This window comes from Anas acuta, chromosome 12 (genome assembly GCF_963932015.1).
Source record: "Anas acuta chromosome 12, bAnaAcu1.1, whole genome shotgun sequence".
Classification (NCBI taxonomy): domain Eukaryota; kingdom Metazoa; phylum Chordata; class Aves; order Anseriformes; family Anatidae; genus Anas; species Anas acuta.
This window is the reverse complement of record NC_088990.1, coordinates 19,419,664-19,442,698: the sequence shown is the minus strand read 5'-3', so window position 1 is coordinate 19,442,698 and position 23,035 is coordinate 19,419,664.

The following is a 23,035-nucleotide window of genomic DNA, read 5'->3' as shown; positions in this document are numbered from 1 at the left end:
GGGCTTGATCCTGCAAGAAGTTTTACGGGTGTTTGTATTTAATATTCTGACTAGTTCTGCTGCAGTCAATGGTCTTTGTGGATAACTGGCATGAAGTGTGTATGTATTTGCCAGAGCAAACTATTAGGAAAGCAAACAGTAGTGGTAAGTGAATAAAGTTCAATACTACCAGCTTCCTTTTCACTCAGACTTTAAAATAAAAAAGAAAACTAAATGCCTACAATACCATGCTGATGCAGAGTTAACACAACTGCATAATCAGTTACCAGATACAAGAATGCAAAGCTGTGAGAATCACGGTTACTGTGGCTGCAGTGGGCAATTTGACCATGAAGCAGTACAGTGAATATGCAGCTTTGCTTCTCACATGTGCCCTGTAAAAACTGGAAAACAGACAAACTAGATGAATTAAGTTTTGCATTAAAACCTCTACTTTTGTAATAGGTTTTTCTTTTTGTGATACCAGTACAGCCACAACACTGTAACAACATAGCTAATCATGAGTTTTGCACAATACAATAATTATTTCATTTGTGCTAATTACAAGTTTCTTCTAATTCAATGAATACAGAGAGACATATCTACTCCTTAAAGCTAAAGCTGAACTCCTCAATGCTGCAGGACACATTGTTTACTGCAATGTCCACTAAAATAATGCCAGAAATTATGTTACTGAATTTTTACTCACAAAAATTCACAGTAGCATGCTAGATGTAGTGCTTACAGCCTGGAACTGTTGGGCAGGTGTCAGGGGATCTGGGAAGGACCAGGTTGTTTTAGGTCTCTGCACAAGTGCTGCCGAGGAGCAAACGCTGCATTATGCAGCTGCCCCGGCAGCTTGCCATCATCTCTATTTCTATGCACAGATGTGCATTGAGTTTCTAGGTTGAGAAGTGCCATGAAAATGAGAAGAATTATTAATAGGGAAATTGTGAGCCAAATAATTTATATCCTGGTTTTTCATCAGTATCTTGCAAAATGTTCTCAGCAGCAAATGTTAGAAGTCATGACATTAAATGTTGTTAGAGTACACTCTCTTTCTAACAAATAAGACTGTCTCAAAAGTCACTGACAAAAACTCCAGCATACCCGAAAGGGGCAAGATGTGCCTGCTAGTTTTGAGAATATGTGCTTCATTTCAGCTGTGCTCCCCTTGATGAAACCTCCTGTGATAAATCACAGAGGCCAGACGCATTTCACTTGTTTGCCGATGAATTTGAAAGAGGACTTATAGCAGTTGGGAGTGTAAACACAATTTGATTTTAAAATTATTCAGGAATCATTTTAGAGTTCCCCTGAGGTTTCTGTGTTAACACAAATGGATTTTGCTTGTTGTCAGAAATCAGCTGCTTCTAGAAAAGCTTTGAGGAGGAGACAGGTAACGTGGCACCTAGTCCTATCTGAGCATCTGTGCACAGATCTACATTATAACCCCACTGTAAACATTAAATGTGCTTTTAAGATAATGAAAAACATACTCATAGTAGTTTTTTAAATCTCAATTTCATCTACATTACAAGTCTACGTTAGTTTGCTTTAAATATCCTCCATCTTCAGAGCCTTGGTCTAACTCTGCACACCTGTGGCAGGCACCTGCTCCGAGGCTCTGACCCGTGCTTTGGGTCCCGCCGTGCCAGTGCTTTCTGAGGTTGCTCCGGGAAGAGGCCGGGGTTAATTCTTTTCCTGATAAGATGTAGCTGTTAGATCCTTGAGACTAGGTTAGGCAGTTAGAAGCACGCAGGAAGGTTAAAACAAAAACAAAAAAATAAAAAAAGAAAAAGCAGCCTTCCCACCTCTATGCAGTCCATCTCCTCATCCTGCTGGGGTGGTCTGGGCTCTCTGCACAAAGCCTGTTGTGACAAATGGTGGCACCTCCCTGCTTCCCACCTCCCCATCTATATTCAGCAGCATTCAAAACATGACAGGAAACCTACATAGAATACTACTATTTGCCACTGATTAGCAGTGCACACATTTTTCATAAGGGGTTTTCCTTTTCCTTTTTTCTTTTTCTTTCTTTCCTTTTTTTTTTATTTATTTTTTTTGCTAATCATGTTTGGAGACGTTTCCCCACAGAGAACCACTATTTCCTAGTAATGAATAAGCTCAGCACTTGTGAGTTCAAGCTGGCAAATTGCCAATAAACATTTATTATCTCTGAACTGCTGCATGAAGAGTCCAGTGACACAGCTCAAGCAAGAAAAGAGGAAAACAGAAAATCAGGAAAGGAACATGGGTACCAAGTTCTGAACTTCTGAAAGAAAGAAAAGCCTTTTTAGGACCTTTAATTTACAAAAATGAGGTGATTTTTTTTTATTTTTTTTGGCTCTTCCTGTCTTTTAGGATCAAGTCCTCGATCTATTCAGGCTGGTCCTACAACCTGTGGTGCTGCCATTGCCTTTGACAAAGCTGTAGCTGTGCTCTCCCATGAACTTGGTGAAGGACATGCCTGCTGGTGACCCCTCCGCTCTGAAATGTGCAGCTGAGCCTCAAGGGACAAAGGCTGCAGCCTGGCGGTGCAGAGAGCTGCTGGCTGCCCTAGGACCAAGGACTCCTGAGAGGAGAGGTCCTTGTGATGGCCAGAAGCATCAGCAAAGCCCCTGCATGATTACTAAAAAAAAAAAAAAAAAAGAAATTGTCTTTCTCACCCAAGTGCAAAAGCTGATCTCGATGGAGGTCTCTCACATTGTTGCTCTCTACAAATTTCCAATTGCTTATGCCAAATCTTGGTCTAAATACAGGCGTTAAGGGAGCACTCACCTTCTGCAAATTTTTATTAAATCCACACTTCAAAGGGATTCCAACTGTGGCCTGTCCCTAAGGAAAAGATAATCTAACACAGCCCTTTGCTATAATCCACAAAGAAGAATGTGTGGGAATAATGTGTTCACAAACTACCGACACCAGGATCAGATTTTGCTCTGCGTTTGGGCAGCACCTGTCAGCAGAGTGTCCTGACCAAGGATTTAGGCCTCCAGATCATGTGGATGAGCCCAGGCTGGCTTCCTGCAGCATCACAGCAGCTTTTCAGAAGATAAAGAAAATAGGAAAAGGTTCTTTTCAGAAACTAACTGCTGAAGGATTGTTTTTGAGTCGTTAGTGATGAGCAGCCCAGATATCAGCTGACAAACATTTACCGCAGAACTTCCATGAGTTAAAAGCTCATTTCTCTTAAGTATCTGGACATGGTATGTCTACTGATTTTTTCTTATATGCTCTCTCTTCACCCCCATAAGATACTCTGGGAATTTTACCAGCCTTAACCTCTTGTTTCCCCACAGCTCTACCCCAGATACACTTAGCCAAGTTGACCTTGGCTAAGTGTTTGAGCTGCCTTTAATGAAGAAAGATGCGTGTTGTATATAGATCTTCCCAAAAATCCAGGAAAAAGACAGTTGTCCAGTAACAAAGGGCCCAGTTCAGCTTCTCTTGCTCATGATAAGCAACATCCCCTCTTTCAGATGGTCCTGCTGCTCCCCTCCTCCTACCTGAGTAAGTAAACATGACGGAACATGGATGAAGCACCGGGCAGGGCAGGGCTCTCTGCGGATGGTCTCTGCAAGGGAGAGGGCCCACAGGGCTCTCTTGTTTACTGGGTAGCTGATTTCCTGATATTTTCCTACAGTCGTCTTTGCTGTACAGTGACATATGAGGCAGACACTTGACCTATGCCTGCTATTTAATTAAATGCACTTCTCCACCTTTCTTCTTTGTGTCTGTGTCATGAACCGTGTAAGGATAGACAAAATACAGTGTTGTTAATAGGCAAAACTTATGAAGCTTAAATGGAAGATTTGGCTGGTTATCTTTAATTAAATGGGCATTAATACCATGCAACATCCTAACTCCGAATGTGAAGGCATTAAAATAATTAACTGGTCTAATCTAGGTTTAAGAGGCTTGAAAAGTATCTTGAAAATAGGTGCCAGCGTGATAGTATATCCCTGTGAAGGTGACCTTAATGCTGCACATGGAAGAAACATGCAAGCATCCAGTCCTTTTGGTGAGTTTAGCACATGAATATGTAACATCCCTTCGGTCCTACAATGCGCATTGCATCACACTTCCAGGAGAGCTCTAATGTGAAGACAGGTAATACAACAGCTAGTGCTAAGTGAGGATTTGTGCATTTCCACAAGCCCTAGGCTGATCCAATGGTTTGCATGCGTTAGGTGCATGTCTGATAACCATCTTTTGGCGAGATAAAATTATTTCTTCTTAGAGCACAAAACTAAGGCAGACTGAAGAAAGCTGCACAGGTCTTTCCCCACAGCCTTGGATACCAGTCTTGGAGAAATGGTATTATTACACTGAAATGTGCTTTCCACTAGAGACCTTTATATTGCTATTTCTAGACCAAGGTATTTGCACCCACTGAGCATATGCATTTTAGACTTTTTGGGAAAAAAAAAAAAAAAAAAAAAGGATCCTTTACTTATTGACCTGAAGAGAATAACAAGAAGAACAAGCAAGGCCAGTTGATTTTACCTACCCTCCCCGAAGAAGACCCATTGGCAGCGTGCATCTGTTCAGGCTGGAAGGTCGTCAGCGAACACTAAGATCTAGTAAATTTTCTTTAAATGGAAGCTTAAATTCTGAGTAAATTAAACTGTGTCCATGCAAATCACACTGCTGTTAAACAACAAATCCTAAATTATAGTACATAAAATCAGTCATTAATGCTTGGAAGCTCTGATCACAGTATTAACTCTGGGATGGAAAAAATCCAAACCACTATAGCTAAAATAGAAAGGAAAGGAAAGGAAAGTGCATCCGTAAACCCTGTTGCAATCTCGGCTGCCCAGTACAGTGGCAATCTGCAGGATTTTTGTCTTTATTTATCGGACTGCATAATCTAATTATCTCTCATTAGTCCAAAGCTGATTATTTCATTTATCTTTGTATATGTGACAACAAAAGGCTCTCTTTAATTAAGCAGATCAGCAATTAGCTGTTGTTTTATAGGCAGTTTTAAACATCCCTGTACAAATAGCATGCAGCATGATTGTAATCAGATGCTCAGGGAAGAATTGTAGATGAGGACATTTTGATTTACAGCCCCATTTAGTTTAAAGCTGCGCTGGCAAGTCTAACTCCAAAAGCAAAGGCTTATGAGCTATGGCCAAGTTGCCGAACAGGCTCGGTGGAACAAAGCCTAACTCAGATCTGCCAGTGAAATTTAGGAGATCTGCAGAAGAGACTGTCATGGGCTGACACAGATGAATATGGGAACTCGGTTTCCATCAGACAGGATTGTTCACATTCAAACTCCATAGTGAAGCAGCAACAGGCATGTTTGCCTGTGCAGAGCCCTGTTCAGCTAGAGCAATCAGCAGTGTCTGCGCTTAACTGAGAGAATCACTTCCCGTTTGTGATGATGTTGTTTGCAACAGCGGATGATGCAAGAAACACAAAAGCAACTTGATTTAGTCCATGAACTATCCAAAAATTCAGAGCAGCAAAAAGACTGGAGTTCAGGTATCCTTCCAAAAATATTTGGGTGAATTCCACCACCAGCGATTCCCTCATCTCCTCTAAAAAAGGCCTCTCCCACTGGGGGGCCCGTTCTTGTTGTTCCTGGAAGAGGAGTGTGTCGTCACTGCCTTCCAGTCCTGCACTATGGATATCATAGCTGAGCCAAAATGTCAGAGCAAGTTTTTGTTTAACCATCACAAAATTCTGCATTAATTTTATCAGCAAACGATTTCTTGCATCTGGCAAATATGTATGTGTCAGTACGGCTCAGGGTCTGGAGAGAAAAAAAATGCAGAAAAGAAAGAAAAGCAGGATTTTCTTTCCTTACAGTAATTTGTGAACATTAGGAAGTTTTAATTTTAAGACATAAGTGCTGCATTAAGCACAAAGAAATTAAATAGGATGTGTCTGGTAGTATAGAGAGAAAGAACAATGGATTGGAATGCAAATCTGCACACAAACTCATATTTGTAAGCATGGGTATTGTCCATTACTTGAGAGTAGCTCAATTTAAATAATCAATTTGCAAGAGAAAACTGCTGGTGCATTTAATATACTGAACTTCCCCCACTGGACTGTGCTTGTGACCTACTCTGCTTAAAATATGGAGAAATTAGATTAAACAAACTAGAACAAAACAGATGCTCCTTTCTTTACTTCATTTTGCAATTTCTTGTTTCTCAAAAATCACCTGGAAAATTATGCTTATTTATGTTGATACAATTATACAATTTTCAAAATACATGTTTTTTTTTGCTTTGCCTAAAGACAATTATTTTTTATGTTTTTCTCCCTTACCTTTGGATGGAGACATTTTAAGTTTTTTTTTTTTTTTTTTTTTTTTTTTAACAGGAATAACTGATATTCCAGCTAAATGTGTGGGTTGCTCTCAAACCTACAAGGAGGTATTGGAAACTCTGGAAGAAACAGGAAGGTCTTTCAATGCCCTTTGGCCTTCTTTCTGCTAATAGAAAAGAGATTTCTCTGCACAGGACTCCTTTGCAAAGTATAATAAGCTTGGAGCAATGCAGTGTTATGAAGCTATTTACCTGCTGGTAATTGGCAATTAAGCCCAGTATAAAAGGCTAATGGCAATTCTCTTCTGCTTGCAGAGTAAGAGGTACAAATCTTGCTTGAACAAACTGAAGACATCTGTGAAACTCCCTGAAGTGAGTCATGAAAAGGACATAACCTCTCAACCACTTGCCATGAATTTTAAGGGCAGAGTCCCTAAAAACCATAGATGAAATCATGAATCTAGGGCATCTTGCAGCACAGAGGGAATTCACGCTGATTTGTATGGATGAGACAGTAGCAGTCTTCATCTAAGTGTGGGGAAACAGCTAAGCTGGGCGCAGGCTCCTGGAGTCCTGATGCAACCCCACCATTGACTACAAACGTTGCTGGGAGACTTGGATGACCCTCTCTGAACAAGGTTTTTATTTAGAAGAAACAAACCACATCCAGTAGCACTGCTCTCAGCACTGATAGCAGGGACAGAAAAGGCTAACAAAAGGCTGACAAAAAAAGTGCTTGAAGTGATTACTGAGTGGCTGTTGAACACAGCCTAGTGAATAAGAAAAGGCCTTCTGTAGGGTGTTTTTTCCTTCATATTCTGTCCAAAACACATCTGTAGAAACAGTGGTTAAATCCCACCTATTCTTTCTCTTATCAAACGTGGTCTTAAAATGAGAATAATGCTCCTCCATTGGGTATATTATGGGAAGTCCCATGGATGATTCAGGATTACACTATTTAGTAGGTACACGGAGAAGCAGAAAAATAAGAACAGAAAGAATCTCCTAGATGGATGATAGCATATTCTCTGAGAGAGACCAGTGGAGCATCAGGCAGCCTGGACAGTCTGCAGCTGCAAACTTCCAGAAGTGGTGACGTGTAGGACAGAGCTGCATTGCCATGCCACCTCACAGGCACAGCTGTGGTCACAGCTTCATTAAAAGCCAGAAATGACAGTCCTGTCTCAGAGTGTTTGTGACCTAAAGACACTGCTGCTAGACACCTCCTAGAAAGAGCAAAAGAGATGTGACCCCAGCTCTTGGCCCCTACACAAAAAATGCCAGAGAATACTGCAATGAAGTGCTGTTAACCCCCCTTTAACAATATTTTCCTCTTTGTACTATTAAATATTGGTCAATATTTAGGCAAAAAACATCCCTGACTGCACTATGAAGTCAATATGAATTTGAACTCATCAACCACAAGAACAGCTTTAAATTATGGCAGAAAAGAAAGTAGATTGAGCCAAGGGTTGTAACAGCTGAAAACCATCTATGCAACAAGATGCTACAAAGGTAGCATCTTCTCCTATCCCAAAAACTAGAATAAAAATAAAAGTTCTGAATGATGTCGGATCTCCAGTGGTGTGGGGCTGCTGGGGGAACCATGGCCTTGCTGTTCCCTCAGCTGACCCAGGAGCCAGACCTTGGTCCACACTTGGCCACTCCATGAACCCATGGCTCCTGCACCTGGCTGGAGAAGACAGTAAACTACATTTAAAACAGCTTTCAGTGCTGGATACCCCATCAGAAGTGAGCTGCATCTGAAGGGAAAGAGTATAGCTGTGAATTCCTCGAGGTAAATTATTTTGATGCCAAGAACGGCACCACCAGCTAAATAGGTCTTCTGAAGCCTGGCTGCCCTTCGTTTTCAACTTCTGACCATTCACTGGCTTTTGCACTTCTGACGTACTTCTGCCTTATAAAGTGCAAATGAGGAGCCTTTCTGAGACATGTAAATATCACCTGATGTTCCTCTAGTCCACTGGGCCATAACTCAGACTTTCACTACAACACAGGTTTGCCACCACTGGTTACAGCCACGTGTTTCTTATGCTTCATTTACATTTTGTAATTCTCACAGGCTCTGAGTAATAAGCAAAAAAACTGGCCAACAGCTCTAGCACAACTCTTTTTTTTTTTTTTTTTCCTTAGAAAAAGTAAAATGTTAAGTACATTGGCTTATTTCTGATAAATATATATTGCAGCATATAGTTTTTAGGACCTGAAGAACCTCTTGCAACATACAAGAACAGTTTGAAGGTTAGGACTTCACATTTGTACTTTTGCAATAACACGGGCAACTCTTCTGCTTCCCATTTTGCAGATGAAGAAGCTGAGCAGGTCATTTTATGACCTTGTCTTTATGCTACAGTAAGAGACTAGCAGAATGGGAAAAGAAGCCAGATTTCTTTCTCTGCATTCCTTTCCCTCCTTCCTAAAACACTCTGGTCCCAATTTTATCATTAAAATATAATTAATAATGGAAACCACAGATATATGTGACCGACACATTTTGGTCTTTTCTCTGAATCCATTCAGACTCACCCACCTGGATGGGAGGTGCGGAGCAGAGTATGGCTTGATCCTGGATGAAGCTAGCAGAGAGCTTTGGGGGATTTAATGGCCATTCGGTGGTTACCAGCAGGCCTAGGGAGGTACAGGTGCTGGGAACGCTGGTCAGGGATTTGCTTCTGCCCTTATCAGTTGGCCTAAATTTATCTTGGCAACTTTTAGGAGCTCTACTTCAATGGAAAACACCTATTTTATCCAACACTGCCTCCATGTTTTATCCTGGATTTCACATGAATTGTGTTTGTAATATAAGTGTATTTGAAAAGCAGCTACTTTCAGCACAGGGCTATTTTTAGGTGGCACGTGGGACTTCAAAAGATAGAAATCACACTGTCTGCTATTTTTTTCTTCTGTTGTTCATACCCTCCTTATTCCAAAATTACAAACATCCATGTGCAAAAAAATCAGACCTCTTACAGACCTACTTCTTCAGAGAAAAACCTGTCAGCTTGGCACTGTAGGAAAAGTCCACTGTGAATAGGAAAGAAGAAAAACTGTTGCCCTCAGCCAGGGGCTGAGGCTTTGTCCTTAAAAGGTGGGTTTCATTTGTCAGTTTTCTGGGACAAGCCCCACAAGTGTGCAATGAACAGTTTTTTGCATTATTGTTCAACATTTCTGAAGGCTTTCCTAACTTTGTTTTTCATGCAGTTAATTACTCTATGTTACATCTGATTTTTCTCATGGCTGATTATTCAAAAGGTAGATAAGGGAAAACAAGAAAGTGCAATACACTGTAGAAATCTACTTCTCTGGTAAGCAAAGGTGAATCTTTAAACTTCAGTATTTCTTTTTCACAAAATAAAGATAATTTACTTTTCTGGAAGTAAGATGAGCTCAGTGTTGCAACTGACACTCACTGTATTGATTTCTAGCTCCCATATCTGTAAGCTGAGCAACATGTGTCCTGGCCTGTGATAGCTCCTGCTGCCAAAAACCACAAACCAAAACAGCTGCCCTTCCAGTTAATAATTATTCTTATTATCAAACAGCAGACCTAGAGGAAAATGGCCAGATAATAATAATGTGGCCCCAAATGAGCCTAAACATTATTCTGTTGCTGTAAAGACAGTATTAACAGTATTAATATTTCAGTATTTTAATATTTAAAGTATTAATATTTCTGTAAAAAGAGCTTCACGCCATGCTTCAAGCCTCTTATAGGTATAGTAGATTTTTTTTTTACAGTACAGAGGCTTCTGACAACACTACAACGAAGACAGAAAAACATATGCAGAGAATGAGAGACATGTCAGAGCAGAAAAGCCCCTGAAATGAGACCTATTAGCTAAACAGCAAAAATGGAAAAAGCTGTACGCATCCTCAAAACTATCAAAACCAAACTTTTTTCATTACTGTTACTTATTTATTTAAACTAGAACTTTGTATAGCATTATGGTTACAGGTTCCACTTGCAAGTGACTGAGCTTCTGAGTCACAGACCTGGGTTTTCCATCGAACTTAAAATCCCAGAGGAGGTGAACAACAAAAAGCTCCTGAACAGACCTAGACATTTTACCCATGCTTTACACTACACAGATTCTCAAAAATGCTTTTCATCAAAGATGCTGAAGAAGAACTAGTACCTATCTCCTTTCTGGCTATTGATTTCCAAACACACAGGCCTATTAACCAAATCAGCAATGCTTCTTTTGCATACTTTTCAGTGTCCTGCAGTGACTGTTTTGAGGGAAGACAAACATTCAAAGGTTTCCTATCACCAATGCCTATGTCTAGCTTGCTCACTTGGCTTGAATTCACTGCTGCCCCAAAACTGTTATTTTTTTCTTTTCCCTAAGGAGAAAGGATAGAAATATAAGTGCTTTTGAGAGGGATGGGACTTGACACTGTGTTATTACAATGACCCTCAAGTACCTGAATGCATTGGCCAGGTATGGCGCAGATTAGTTGTGGTGCTTGCAGCTCCATGTGGCAAGCTCGGACCTAGAAAAGCCACCCTTTCCTGTGGTGAGCTGGCAATTAAAGCTCCACTCCTTCAACCTTTCTGTCTCTTGAAAGCTAAGGAAACAAAGAGCAGGGAGTGGCTGCATGGTACAAACTTGCACTAACCGAGTTACAGCTAGCCCCTACAAACTCATGCAAATGGTGTCTTGCAGGTTTCATATAAAACAACACAACACAGACAGGGGGGCTGCTCTCAGGGTAGAAAACAGGAATTCCTTTGTATTTATCATTAGTCAGAAAACAGAAAAATGTTCTCTCCCCCAAACACCGAAAATTACATTTTCAATATAAAAATCAGCTTAGGTCTTAGGAGACAGCACTAGAGCATCTTAAATACAGATGTACCTTTTATTAGAAAATAAGTGGTTTATTGAATTAAAATAATGTTAAATTAAATTCCTGTGTGCTGAAAACCATGTGCTATGTTTAGTTGCAATTTGAGCTTGAGAGTTCTAAACCTAAAACTTGGAGATTTCATTATGGGAAGTGCTGTACAGCAGTACTGAAAAATTCAACCATCTTAATTGTACGAGCTATTATCTTAACTTGCACAGCATTTTGTATACTCTATCTGTTCCAGTATCGTATCTCCCAAAAGACAGGGGCAAGTACACAGGGCTGGATGCATTCACTTGAACGCTGTATTTTTCGACCATGTGTTTCTTTAGAAATGGTATGTTTTGTATTATTGTGGAGCGCATCCTGCATAGCAACACCGTAGATTATTGATCCCATTGAATTGTGCAAGACAAATTCTAAACCGTGTTTTTTCGCATTGATCCTTAAATCGTATCATTAAAATAAAACTCAATGATGTTTTGAATACACTGATCCTAATAATTTTAGTGCTTGCGATGTTCCATTCGTGCAACGATGACTAACAGCTCCCGAAGAAATAAATAAAAATCCTCCTGAAACACAATTGTGCCCAAGCTCTTTGAAAGCTGCAGAAAACAATTACAGTAAAATTCTGCGTTCTCAATCAGGCTCCATAAAAAACACTCTAGCACGAAGAGATGCTGGATTATTTATCGTGGGAAGTTACTGAATGCTTAACTATGCAGATGAAATTCTGCTCATTCTTTTATACAAGGCAGCAAAATAAATAACTTAACAGCTCACAGTTCCCAAGGTAGACTTGTTAATCGGTCCAATATTGTTCTAATTCTCCTCGTAGCTAACTGAATTGGAGCATGTAACTGGATAAAATGTGTCTTTAGATACCATGTACTTATTCCGATTACTATTTGGTTGATTGATGACTTTCTGATTTTTTGAAACAATGCCAGCACAGTGGCCTCTTGGTAGCTGAACACATGACTGCTGTTTGTTGTGCTTTGGGGGGACTGCAGTGCGAGGTCTGGCTCAGTCATTTTTAAAATCAATACTTGCTCTCTGAGCACGGGATAATTTAGAGAACATAATTCAGAATTCTACCTTTCAGCATGTATCCTCCATCAAAGGGGGATTTTTGTCCAGAGTCAGCACAAAGGCTACATGACCCAAGAATGCACAGATAAGGTTAAAAAGAAAGGAAAAGTATATATTTTTTTCCAACCAAAGCATCACTAGCCACATGTGTACATAAATGTGTCTTATGTATGTGCACATAGAACATATGGATACCTCCATGATACCAGATGGAAAGAGATGCTTTGAATAAACTCAGTTTTTTCCTTAGCCTCATGCATTTTTTAAAAATTATTATTATTATTTTTTAAATGTTTTGATAATTTGTGTAAAATCTGAGAGGTTTTGAAGCAAGGTCCTACTTCACTGCAGAGTGAAGTGTTTGCAAAGGACTAGCTAAAAATGGGACCCAAAAAGCCTTTGATCAGCTGTCTTTCAGCCTTCCTAATGCTGGAGTTCTGAAATAGCTGAAGAATCTCCTCACGGGTATTAGTCATATTCTGCTTAGCACAGGTATTAGTTGTGTTCTGCTTTCAGCACAGAGATTTGAACCAAATTTGCCCCATTAAATCAGTGCAGTTCTGCCAGTGCAAATGGAGAATAACTGAGATCCTAATCAGATCCACTGCTGTTTGGGTGTTGACTGAACTCCAGTGTTAGGCTATTTATTCCTTTTGGATTTATTTTCATGTTTAAACATTGTGGTCCTATATTATGCTTCCAATTCATCTTCCATATCTCTTCCATTAACGAAAAAAATATTTCCCTAGCTTCTTCAGACCTTAATGGCCTTCTAGATCCTCTCTCTACCATTAAATTATATAAAGTCCTGTTTGCATTTTCTCTTCCTGCTTTCTCCAAGCTGCTCCCGAGCGACACACCCCAGAACTCCCTGTTTCCCTTGCAGCACCCCAGACACACTACTAGACCTCCTTCCTGCCTGGTTTCCCTTGCTCCTCCGAGATCTAAACATCCCACTCCTCATATGTTTTGACACAAGCTGTTGAAGTCAACAGAACCTTGTTTGTATTTAAAATGTCCCTTATTTGCTGTTAAAATGTGCCTATGTTTTAACAACTTCTCAGTATATAATTGCTCAGGCACAGTCCTTCTGTCCAGAACATCCCAGCCTAGAGGACTGGGAGCCCCTCCACAAGCTGCTGTTTTCATTCCAGTTCTGCTTCTACCCCCTTCAAAAGGAGAAACTTCCAGATGTATCTGAACAGAGCTGACAGCTTCTCCACGTTGTCAGAGGATCCTGAGAAAAGAAAGATGGACATGCCCCAAAAGCACAAAGCTGGTTAGACATTTTCTCATGACAGTAGCATGAAAAGAGGTATGTGAAATTTCTGGGGGTCTGGGAAAAAAAAAAAAAAAAAAAAAAAAGTACAAAACAAGAAAAAGCCTGACTCTACTTAAAGGCTATTTGCTGTTTTCAAACATCTCATCCTCATCCGGATTTCTTACATGTAAAGTATTTGTCTTAATTTGTTACAAAACTCAAATGAGTGCCACATGAAAAGCCATAGATGGCAGCAAATTATCTTTATCAAGCTGAGTTTTGCCATTACTCTCATTTTTGTGAGATTTCTCATCTTGTGTATTTCTCATTAACAGAAATAGAATTAAATAGGAAACAAAACAGTGGGGAAGAGTTAGAACAACAACTTAGGCATTTCAGCTGAGTAAAGACTACGAAAACTCATAATTTCTTTTACTTCCCTACTTATGTTCAGTCAGTTAATGAGTGCTCAGCCCCTTTTTACAGTGTGGACCAAAAGAAAAACCCACTCAGGATACAAAAGCTTCAAACCCTGCATCCATTCTAAATATTTGTGAAGATTATTGGTGCTGTTTCCTTCTATGTAGTTTACTGGACCTCTGTATCACCAGCTGCAGCACTGGAGCTATGCAAACAGTTTCCCCTTTTAACTTTTTTTCCACAGCTCTCTGAAAACAGCCTTTATCCTTTGGGATAAAGTTTCTAGAGCCTATAAAACTTTTTTGTGAAATAATTATTAAATATGAGATTTACACCTCATTCTTTTTTTAAATTAGGGGATGAACTACATTTCTTGTTACTCTCCTCCATGCAAAACATGATATGAACACCCATGTATTTTATAAAAACGCGCATGTTCTGAATCATTAAACTCAAGAAATTGTGTTCTAGGGTAGACATCAGCCCAGGTTTGGCTGATATTTTCTGCAGCAAGACAGATGTTTGATTTGTGGATTTCTACCCAGCCAAACCTCAAAGCAAAACAATGAAAGAGAACAGAAGCAGGTGCCTGGCTACACCCAGAGGAAAGGGTTTGAAACACTTGGTTCTGTGCCATTGAGGCATCTTTTTGCTTCACGCTGTGCAGCCTGGGTGCCCGTGGTACCACTTCTCAGGTGAGGTTTGCTCTCTTTCACCACAGAAGACATGGCGAGTGACATATACAAATGATTCCCAGGAATACATGTATATTAAAGGCGAGCTGATGGATTTTGCTGCACTTCACTTGACTTAGCGAAACACAATAGGAAAAGGAAGCCTTCCACTTCTTTCCTTTTTTAAAAATTTGTCTATGTCATGATATGATACAAAAGCTATATTTGCATTACAGCAGCCTGAAAAAGTTACCAAATGCTTTCCTTTGTTCATTAGGTAAGTTGATAACAAATCACAAGGAGGGAAAGCAGAGGACCTGGAAGAAAATCAAGTTCTCAGCTTTGCACCAGAGCCCCCCTGGACAATTCTGGCACAGGAGGGAATGGAAGCACATGGATGTGCCTGCCTGGACTGGAAGGAAAACAGGAGGGCACACTGGAAATCTATGATACTTTGTGCTTCCCAGTATTTTGCAGAAATGGGGAAAAAAATGCATGTAGGTATACTACAGCCGATATAGCATTTTTTCTCCGAGTGAAAATTAAAAAGAGAACACAGAACAATTATGTCAGAAGTGAACTGCTAGGACAAAAATCACTTGCCATCCCTATATCTGTAGGTTTTACCCTTATATGCACCCTGACATGAAAGATTCTATAAACAGTGTTTGATTACAGTGTTATTTTATAGTATGTGATTTCAGATGTATGAAAGGGACATTGACTTCTTTTTCCCTTTACCTGCCTGTATTTTCTGCTCTTGTCCTTGATTTTCAGGTACAAATTAAGATACCTTCACATCCAGCTTCTCAGTAAATGAAAAAATACTCAGGCATGCACCTGCAATACAATTTTCTGTCCTCAAGCTACAAGGATAAATTATATGACTGAAAGGTGGGGAGATGACAATATTTTTTTTAGAATATATATGATTATGCACATATCATTCTGAGTTAGAGATTATCTCATTTGTGAGAAAATAACACCCCTGGCATCGCTGAATATAAAACAAAGGTATTGTCATGGTGGCTTCACCAAAAGACACATTTAGAAAATGCAGTATCTTTAATAGCAGGGTTGTTGAAAATTCTGAAACAGTTAATTCTCAGATATTTTTAAAAATCACAATTATGATGTCAGTATCATAATTTTATAACCCATATAAAACTATTCTTCGTGCCATCTATGTTGGCAATGCTCAAAATAGGAGAAAAAAGACTGTAAACTGGCATTTCTTCATCCTCTTTGTCACTGTTTATTTTCTCCACCATAAACCATTGCATTTACTTTTTGTGGTATGGGCAGTTGGGCTGCTCATTCAGCTTATTCAACAAGACTCAAACAAATGTTTATTTATCCTTATTTGCTGAGCCTGGAACCAGACTTTCCTTTGCCACACTGTCATTGTCTACTCTCCCTTTGAATCTTTCACTTTGCAGATTCATCTCCCCAAATTTTGGATGTCTGAGTGCCAACTTCAGGACCTCAGCAGATCCGAATACCAGCTATGGTTTTTCTTTCCTCTTTGCAAGGTCAGATAAATAGTTATCTCATGAAACTGTTTCTATTCTACACAACCATACAACAAAGACAAAGTCTTGCAGTTGTTGCCCAGTGGCCTACAGCACATGAAGGAAGTAGCAGTAATGCAGCCAGCTTGGTATTTTCTGAAACCTTTCAGGTACAGCAAAATCCCAGTTAAGCATAAAACACTACACCAAAATTTACTTTTGGTATGGGCCATTAATTAGAGCCGTTTGGGCAGAATTAACTCCCCTAGTGTGCTGAGGGCAGGAATCTGCAGAGCACTCAATGAGAGCTTCTGACATTGAAGCTAGGTACAAGTCACTACTGTCTCTGCTGTAAGAATAGAAATAGGTAGCTTATGTCTTAAGGAAGAGAAGAGCAGACTGCTAATGTGTAAATGGATATTATTCTAAGAGTGCCTTCGGACTTGCTGTGCTCCAGATTTTGGGTCTGGAACAGAGAGAGCCCTCAGGAGGGTATTGGTATCTGCACATCCATGAAATTGGAGAATCCAGTCCTAGCTTTTAAAAGAGCCAGTGATAACATGGTCCTGACATCCTTGAATTTATTTTCAAAGTCAAGAAATAGAAGGGGATTCACATTTTGTGTGTGTGATCTTCCTTTAAGACAGGGGTTAAACTGAACCAGCCTCTGGACCAAAACACTTCTGAGCTTTGATTCTTTTGTTTTTGAGCCTTGTGCCTTTGGATGTCCATTAAGAGCAGGTTCACAATCTAAATACACATGAGTTATTAATGAGAGGAATGCAGATGTTACAGAAAGCAATGTTTTCAGCTCTTCCTAATCAGATGAACTATTGTTGAACAACATTTATTTTCTTGCCAGATTTCCTGGCACAATTAATTCCTTCACAGAAATAAAACCTGCAGGAATTTTAATTGTTTTATAAAAAGTCAGGTCCCCTTTAAAGAATTGATTTCCATAGCTCTATTTCATTAGAATTGTTTTCCTTTAAGTAATTTCATAATTCCGCGTTAATGAGCGAGTGAAGATTGTTTCTGACTAAATGGCATGTGATGCCTAAACCACCAATCGCTTCCCTGGACCTCCTATCTCTCGAACCACCTGCTAATCACAACAATTGCTAATTTGAGACCTTTTAGCCATTTCTGATGTTGGTGACAATGCTACATAGCGTGCAGTGGCCATTTGGCCAGTCTCCCACCCACCTCAGTGACTGCGGCTGCTGCTGCCCATTTTGGGCTCTATTGTTCTCCCGCCTCTGCTGACCACGAGCAATTCCTCCTTGCCTGATCCCGGGGGAATCTCTGCCTTCACAATGGGGGCAGGGCCATTTGCTTTGTGTGCAAGATAATCTTTTATAGAATTGTTCTCACACACACTCAAGCACACACTAGCCTGCTTGTGCTCCCTTTCTGCTTCTGAAAGGCTGACAAACAGCAGTGGGAAGGTTTAAAAAGCAGATAGGAAATGTTAACCGTCCCTGGCTAGTCATTCCTTTATTGATGTGCACTTAAAAATACATATGGATACAGCTAAATATAGAAATATACGGTTTACATAATCATTGCTGTTTTCACACTCCTACTAAGAGTAGATCTGGCAGCGCTTTGCATACACCTTGCAGATAAAATCTGATAATAGATAAACAAAGAGTCCACTAGATTTGGATTTCATAAATACCCATGTGTAAAAACCATATCGAGATGGAACAAGCATTTCCCACAGTATTTCAAAAGAGAATGGAAAACCTAAGGTGATCTGTTAAGAGAAGCAGAACTGACAGCCCCTGTGCTCAGCATGGTATCTTCCTGCCTTATGGATGCTCCTCTTCCCCAGCCAGCTCTCAATAGAAAATAAAATTTACTCGATTTCTCTGTCTGAGCTGCTGAAATATGACTTTGTACTGAGCTTTACCTTTAAGTCCTCCACTCCGAAGGATTTAAAGCTGCTCATTATATTACAAAGCAGGTTGCAGTAGAAAAATAAAATAAAGGTAGACTGTACTGACCAACTGCTTTAACCAGGGTAGAAAATCTGTAAATATTATAGCAACCCGCACTACAATGCAAAAAGGCGTAGAAGTATCCCCATTGCTTATGACAGGGGTGACAATTTGGGGCATTTCCCTACAGTTTTGATCATGGCTTTTCTGATTTATTTCCAGCCCTTTGCCTGAGCAGACTATTGAAGCATCCACAAAAGCTGCATCCAGCAGACATTTCCTCTTGAAAATACTCCCACTCGGCCCCGCTAAAGGGGCAGAGGAAGATGCGGCCAGCCGCCGGCGCGGTCATTGTGCCGTGTCCTGCCGGCCGCGCTCTGCCCGCGTACAGGGCTCCCTCTAGGCTCGGCTGCCTCGCACGGCAGGAGGAAACGCTGCTGGATCCATAACCTGACCCTACAGCTGCCCGTGGCCAAAATCACAAAGCAGCAGCAACCCCCCAGGAATATCCTGTCCAGCTAAAGGAAACCCATCGCCGCTGCTGCTGCACAAGGACCGCAAAGTCAGGTGAAAACCACAGACTCACCCCTGTGAGCAACAGGGATGTCAAGAAAGCTTTGGAATACCTTCTGGCACAAGTGCTAGAAATAGGGCAGTGTGGAAAACCAAATCTAACAATTCTGTCACCTGGGACCCAGGCTGCTTGCCTTGGTAGGCACGGGATCCGTGCTTTGCGGCGGGGGCTGTAGTCACTTGGTGCTTTGTTGTGCTGCTGCCTTTCATTACTCTCTGCTCTAGCCAGGTGGCGAGGGCCACGCTCTGAAAAGCTCCCTGGGGCCCATGTTGTCTAATAAGTATGGATGTTGCCTGGGGCCGTTGGCTAGGCCCCTGCATCTAAGGCCCAACAAACTCAGCATTATAATGATTGGCAGATTTGGGGTTGAAGCGTGGCTTCTGACATGACATCGTAATTCATTCCACAGTGCTCTTTAACGTGTAAATTACCTGAGATATGAGGGACTATTTTACTTTTAACCCTTGTATGCCTGCGTTTAATTTCATTTTCCAGCTGTGTCAGTGGGCCTCTCTGGCGAGGTCGTACAGGTGTAGGACAAATGCGGCAGAGGCCTGAGGTGGCATGTTTCGTTATGTATTTTCGCTGTACGACACACTGCAGTCAAGAACTTCAACCGTTTCAGTCAAGCTCAACAAAATGTTACAGATGTCACATGAATGTCATACCTCCAACCTGGTATTTAATGACTTGGTTCGAAAGTAGCAGTTGTGCAGTGGTTTCTGTAGTGTAACAAGGTGCAAGCACCTCACAATCACAAAACAATCCTTTTCAGCACAGCATCTATTGACTCATGCACCTTTGTGTTGCTTCCTCTACTGATCTCAGCTCTGATAAGGAGCTGTAGGTACTGCTATGTACATAAACATAATGATGTATACACACCGGCACAGGGCATGCTACCCCTTGGTGGCTGCTGCAGCTTTCACTAGGAACCAGCAGTAAGGCAAAATTAAGACTAGCAAAAAAAAAAAGCTCTTAGGCTCTTAGCTGGTTTAGAGAAAATGAGGGATATGATTAATTTGATGCTAGGAAAGGAGGCTAGATAATTCATACATATACTTGAGTTTTATTGGAGCCTGATATATTTTATATAAATTACCAGCATGCAAACCCTCCAACCACTGTCACGGCTAAATTTCAAAACTTGCATGAAGTAGCGAAGACCTGGTTTTGAAAGTGTGCTCTAAAATACTGTTTGCAATTACGATGTCAGAAAACATCATGTGTACAGCTTCAGCCATGTAGCCTGATTTTGCCTAACACGCAGACGCGAGCAGAAGGGGTTGGGGTACGTGCGCCTCTTCCTGGCTGCTGGCACCGCTGACCTGAGGAGCTGCTTTCATTGCAGCAATGGAAGCTGTGACAACCAAATCAGCTTCAGGGTAGACCAGTTACCCTGTTTATAGTTGCCTTAGATCCTGCTCAGCTGCAGAATAGTGGGAAAGTCCTGTGTTTTCAGGAATCACTACAAAGTAGCTGATATTTACAACTTGTAGCTGCAGATAGGTTTTCAAGACACCCATTATCAGCCAGCCTTGCAACCATTTAATTCAATACTGAGAGCTTTGAAAAATATTTCCAGAGCATCGACTGTCTTTGAGTTTCTCTGAAATCACAGAACCTGGAAGGATTTATCATCCTGAAGGAGGTGGCTAGCAAACAGAAGGGTGTGACTCACAAGCCAAAGAAAAGTAACTGGGCCTTGTTTCAGGCACTTCTAGAAAGCTGCATCACTGCAAACATTTTTGGCCATCTTCATAATGGTGTAAGATTGCTGCCAACATACACAAATACCTTTATCTCATGCTTCAGCAAGAAGTTTTTGGCCCAGATGTTACTGAGTTAGCTTTATTTTTAACCCTCTCCCCGAGTCACAAATGCTCTCATCCCCTGGTTCCCTGCCACTAAACCCAGACTCGCTTTCGCCTCTTCTCAGTCCTTGTGAAAGTTGAATATCTATAACAGAAACCAAAACGAATGAAAACTGTATGCAGGCTTCGTTAGGAAACTTTACACCCTGCACAGAGTGAAACACCTCCCCCTTCCCCTCAAGCAGGGAACACCTCGGCTCTGTAGGGAGCTGAGGCTTTGCCACTGCCTCTGCTCATCACAAGATGCTGCTCGCAGCAGTCCACTGTGAGCTCCAGGAAGAGCAGTGCTCTTCAAGACCCCCTTTTAATTTGGGGACAGTGCAACTCCTACAAGTTCCAAGTATTCCATGCTTTGCACGGTAATGTGTCAATACAGGATTTAAAAAAAAAAAAAAAAAAAAAGAGAGGATTTGATCTGAAAAAGAGACATAATCCGTATGTTCCTAAAACCAACAGACTCTTGGTTTTGTCAATACTAAATGCTGGACCAAATTAATTAATTTTTTTTTTTTAATTTGCATTACACCTAAACTAATTGCACCAGCAATTCATTTGGCCTTGGATTAAAAACAACACACAGGATCTCCTATCACCATGCCTTGCTCCATAACAGGGTAAACTATCCATAATCATACTCAGGTAAGTACAGAAGACATCCCATCCCTCATTTCCATTTTTTAGCGAAAACCAGCTTTAAGGCTGATTTTGAGATGCTGAGGCAGTTGCTCTAGAAGCCTATTTTCCCTTTGTGACAAGTCCAGCCTTGCAAGATGCTGAGCTCCCTCAGCTTTGGCTAACCAGATGCTCAGCGTTCACAGGAAGGATTCCCAGCACAAGCATGTCAGGAAGCTGTGGGGGGATTTTTCCCCTGCCCACATCCCAAATCCCACAACACTGCATTTTCAAAAGTTTTCTTGCATAGAAAACGCATTATCTTTTAGCTACCTCAAGTTTTCATTTTAACAAGGCACACTATATTGCAGTGAGGCTAGTAAGGCCACTGGAGCTGCGATGGCTCAATACTTGGTGGTACGAAGCGGTGGGAGTTAATCAGTGCTGAGCCAATATTTCAATATAATGTTTGCAGGCTTGGTGCTAGCGAGGTGCTATTTTTAGCCTCTCTGCCAGCTGCTCTCATTGTAGCTCCTGTGGCTATTTCTGACAGAGGGGGAATGCTCTCTCCGGTCTGGTTCTTATTCTGATATTTTCCCGCTCCATGCTGAAACCACCAGATTACACCTACAGAGTAAGTGTGTTTCTGTTCCTTCTGCTGTAGCGCACAGTGATGCTGTGCTTCAGGAGCAGCCAACTTACCTTTCTTCCACACGTAACTGCTGCCTAGGGTGACTGCACCCTGTGCATTGTCTGTGGGACCTGTACAGGTGGGCAGACCCCTGCGTACCACTGTGTTTCTGTGCTCCTCCTGCCCTGCTTGCCCATTGAGGTTACTGCAGTGAGATCCAAGCAGACTCCCGCCTGGTCCTCTCTGCCTACTTGGGTTATAAACTCGTCAGGAGAGCAGCTTGTCTCCTCGTGCGCCCAGTCTGCTGCTACACACAGTGCCAGCACTTGGGAAAGAACAAGATATTCTTTTCTGCTCCTTGCCTTTGTGGAGTGCCCCAGCCTAATGGCACGTGGCCATTCTGCGCGGGGTTGGAGGGCTTTGGTTTCTCCAGATGCAGGTCTGAGCCCTCAGAGGTGAACACACAGCTGATGCTTGAGTTATGTTAGAAAGCTGAAACTGCCCATGCTTGTGTGGTTATTAGGACACTGGATGTAAAGTCCTATAGCATTTTCAAGGTAAAATTTGAAGTCTGCTATCTTAGGCACTGTTTTAGTAGAGTATACTGCATTAAGCAGAATAGGTTTTAGATTTAAGCATACCCTAGCTCCGTTACGATCTTGCTACCAAATGATTTTAAAAGCAAAATCCAAAGGACCCTGTGATTAACTCAGACCATCTCCCCTAACAGAGAAACCCATCTGACTGTGAAGTGTTGCTATCTTTCTCCTGCTGTCTCCATCTTCCTTTCATGCCACAATACAGGCATACTACAACAGAGGATGCCGTACATCCTCTGCCTCCTTCCCTTTTAGTGCTAGGGCCACTTCTTTTATCTGAGGGATCAGCCACCTCAGGCTCTTTTCCAGCACAGGAGTATGTGTGCTTTTCCCTCCCTACTTTGAAGGACACCAGCGAGTGCTGTGCTCACAGGTACACAGAGCACAGATACCTATTTGAGGAAAAAATGTTCTGTAAATCTGTCAGCCACGTACAAAAGGAAAGCATTTAATTGCAATTTAACTGCAGAGGCATTTCATGTGTTTTAACTGCTACAATAAAGAGGAAAACTTTCATTATCAGGTTCTGGGATTCAGCTGTGCATCTTTCCTTAACACTAATAGGAGACTCTGTGCTGTTTCTGCCCACCTAACACTGAAAAATTACTCAATAAAAGTTACTTGTCTGGTACAATTACACCCTCATCTTTCAATTAGCATTCTCCCTAGTAGTTAGGGTGGGCTTTAGGAGCCCTGT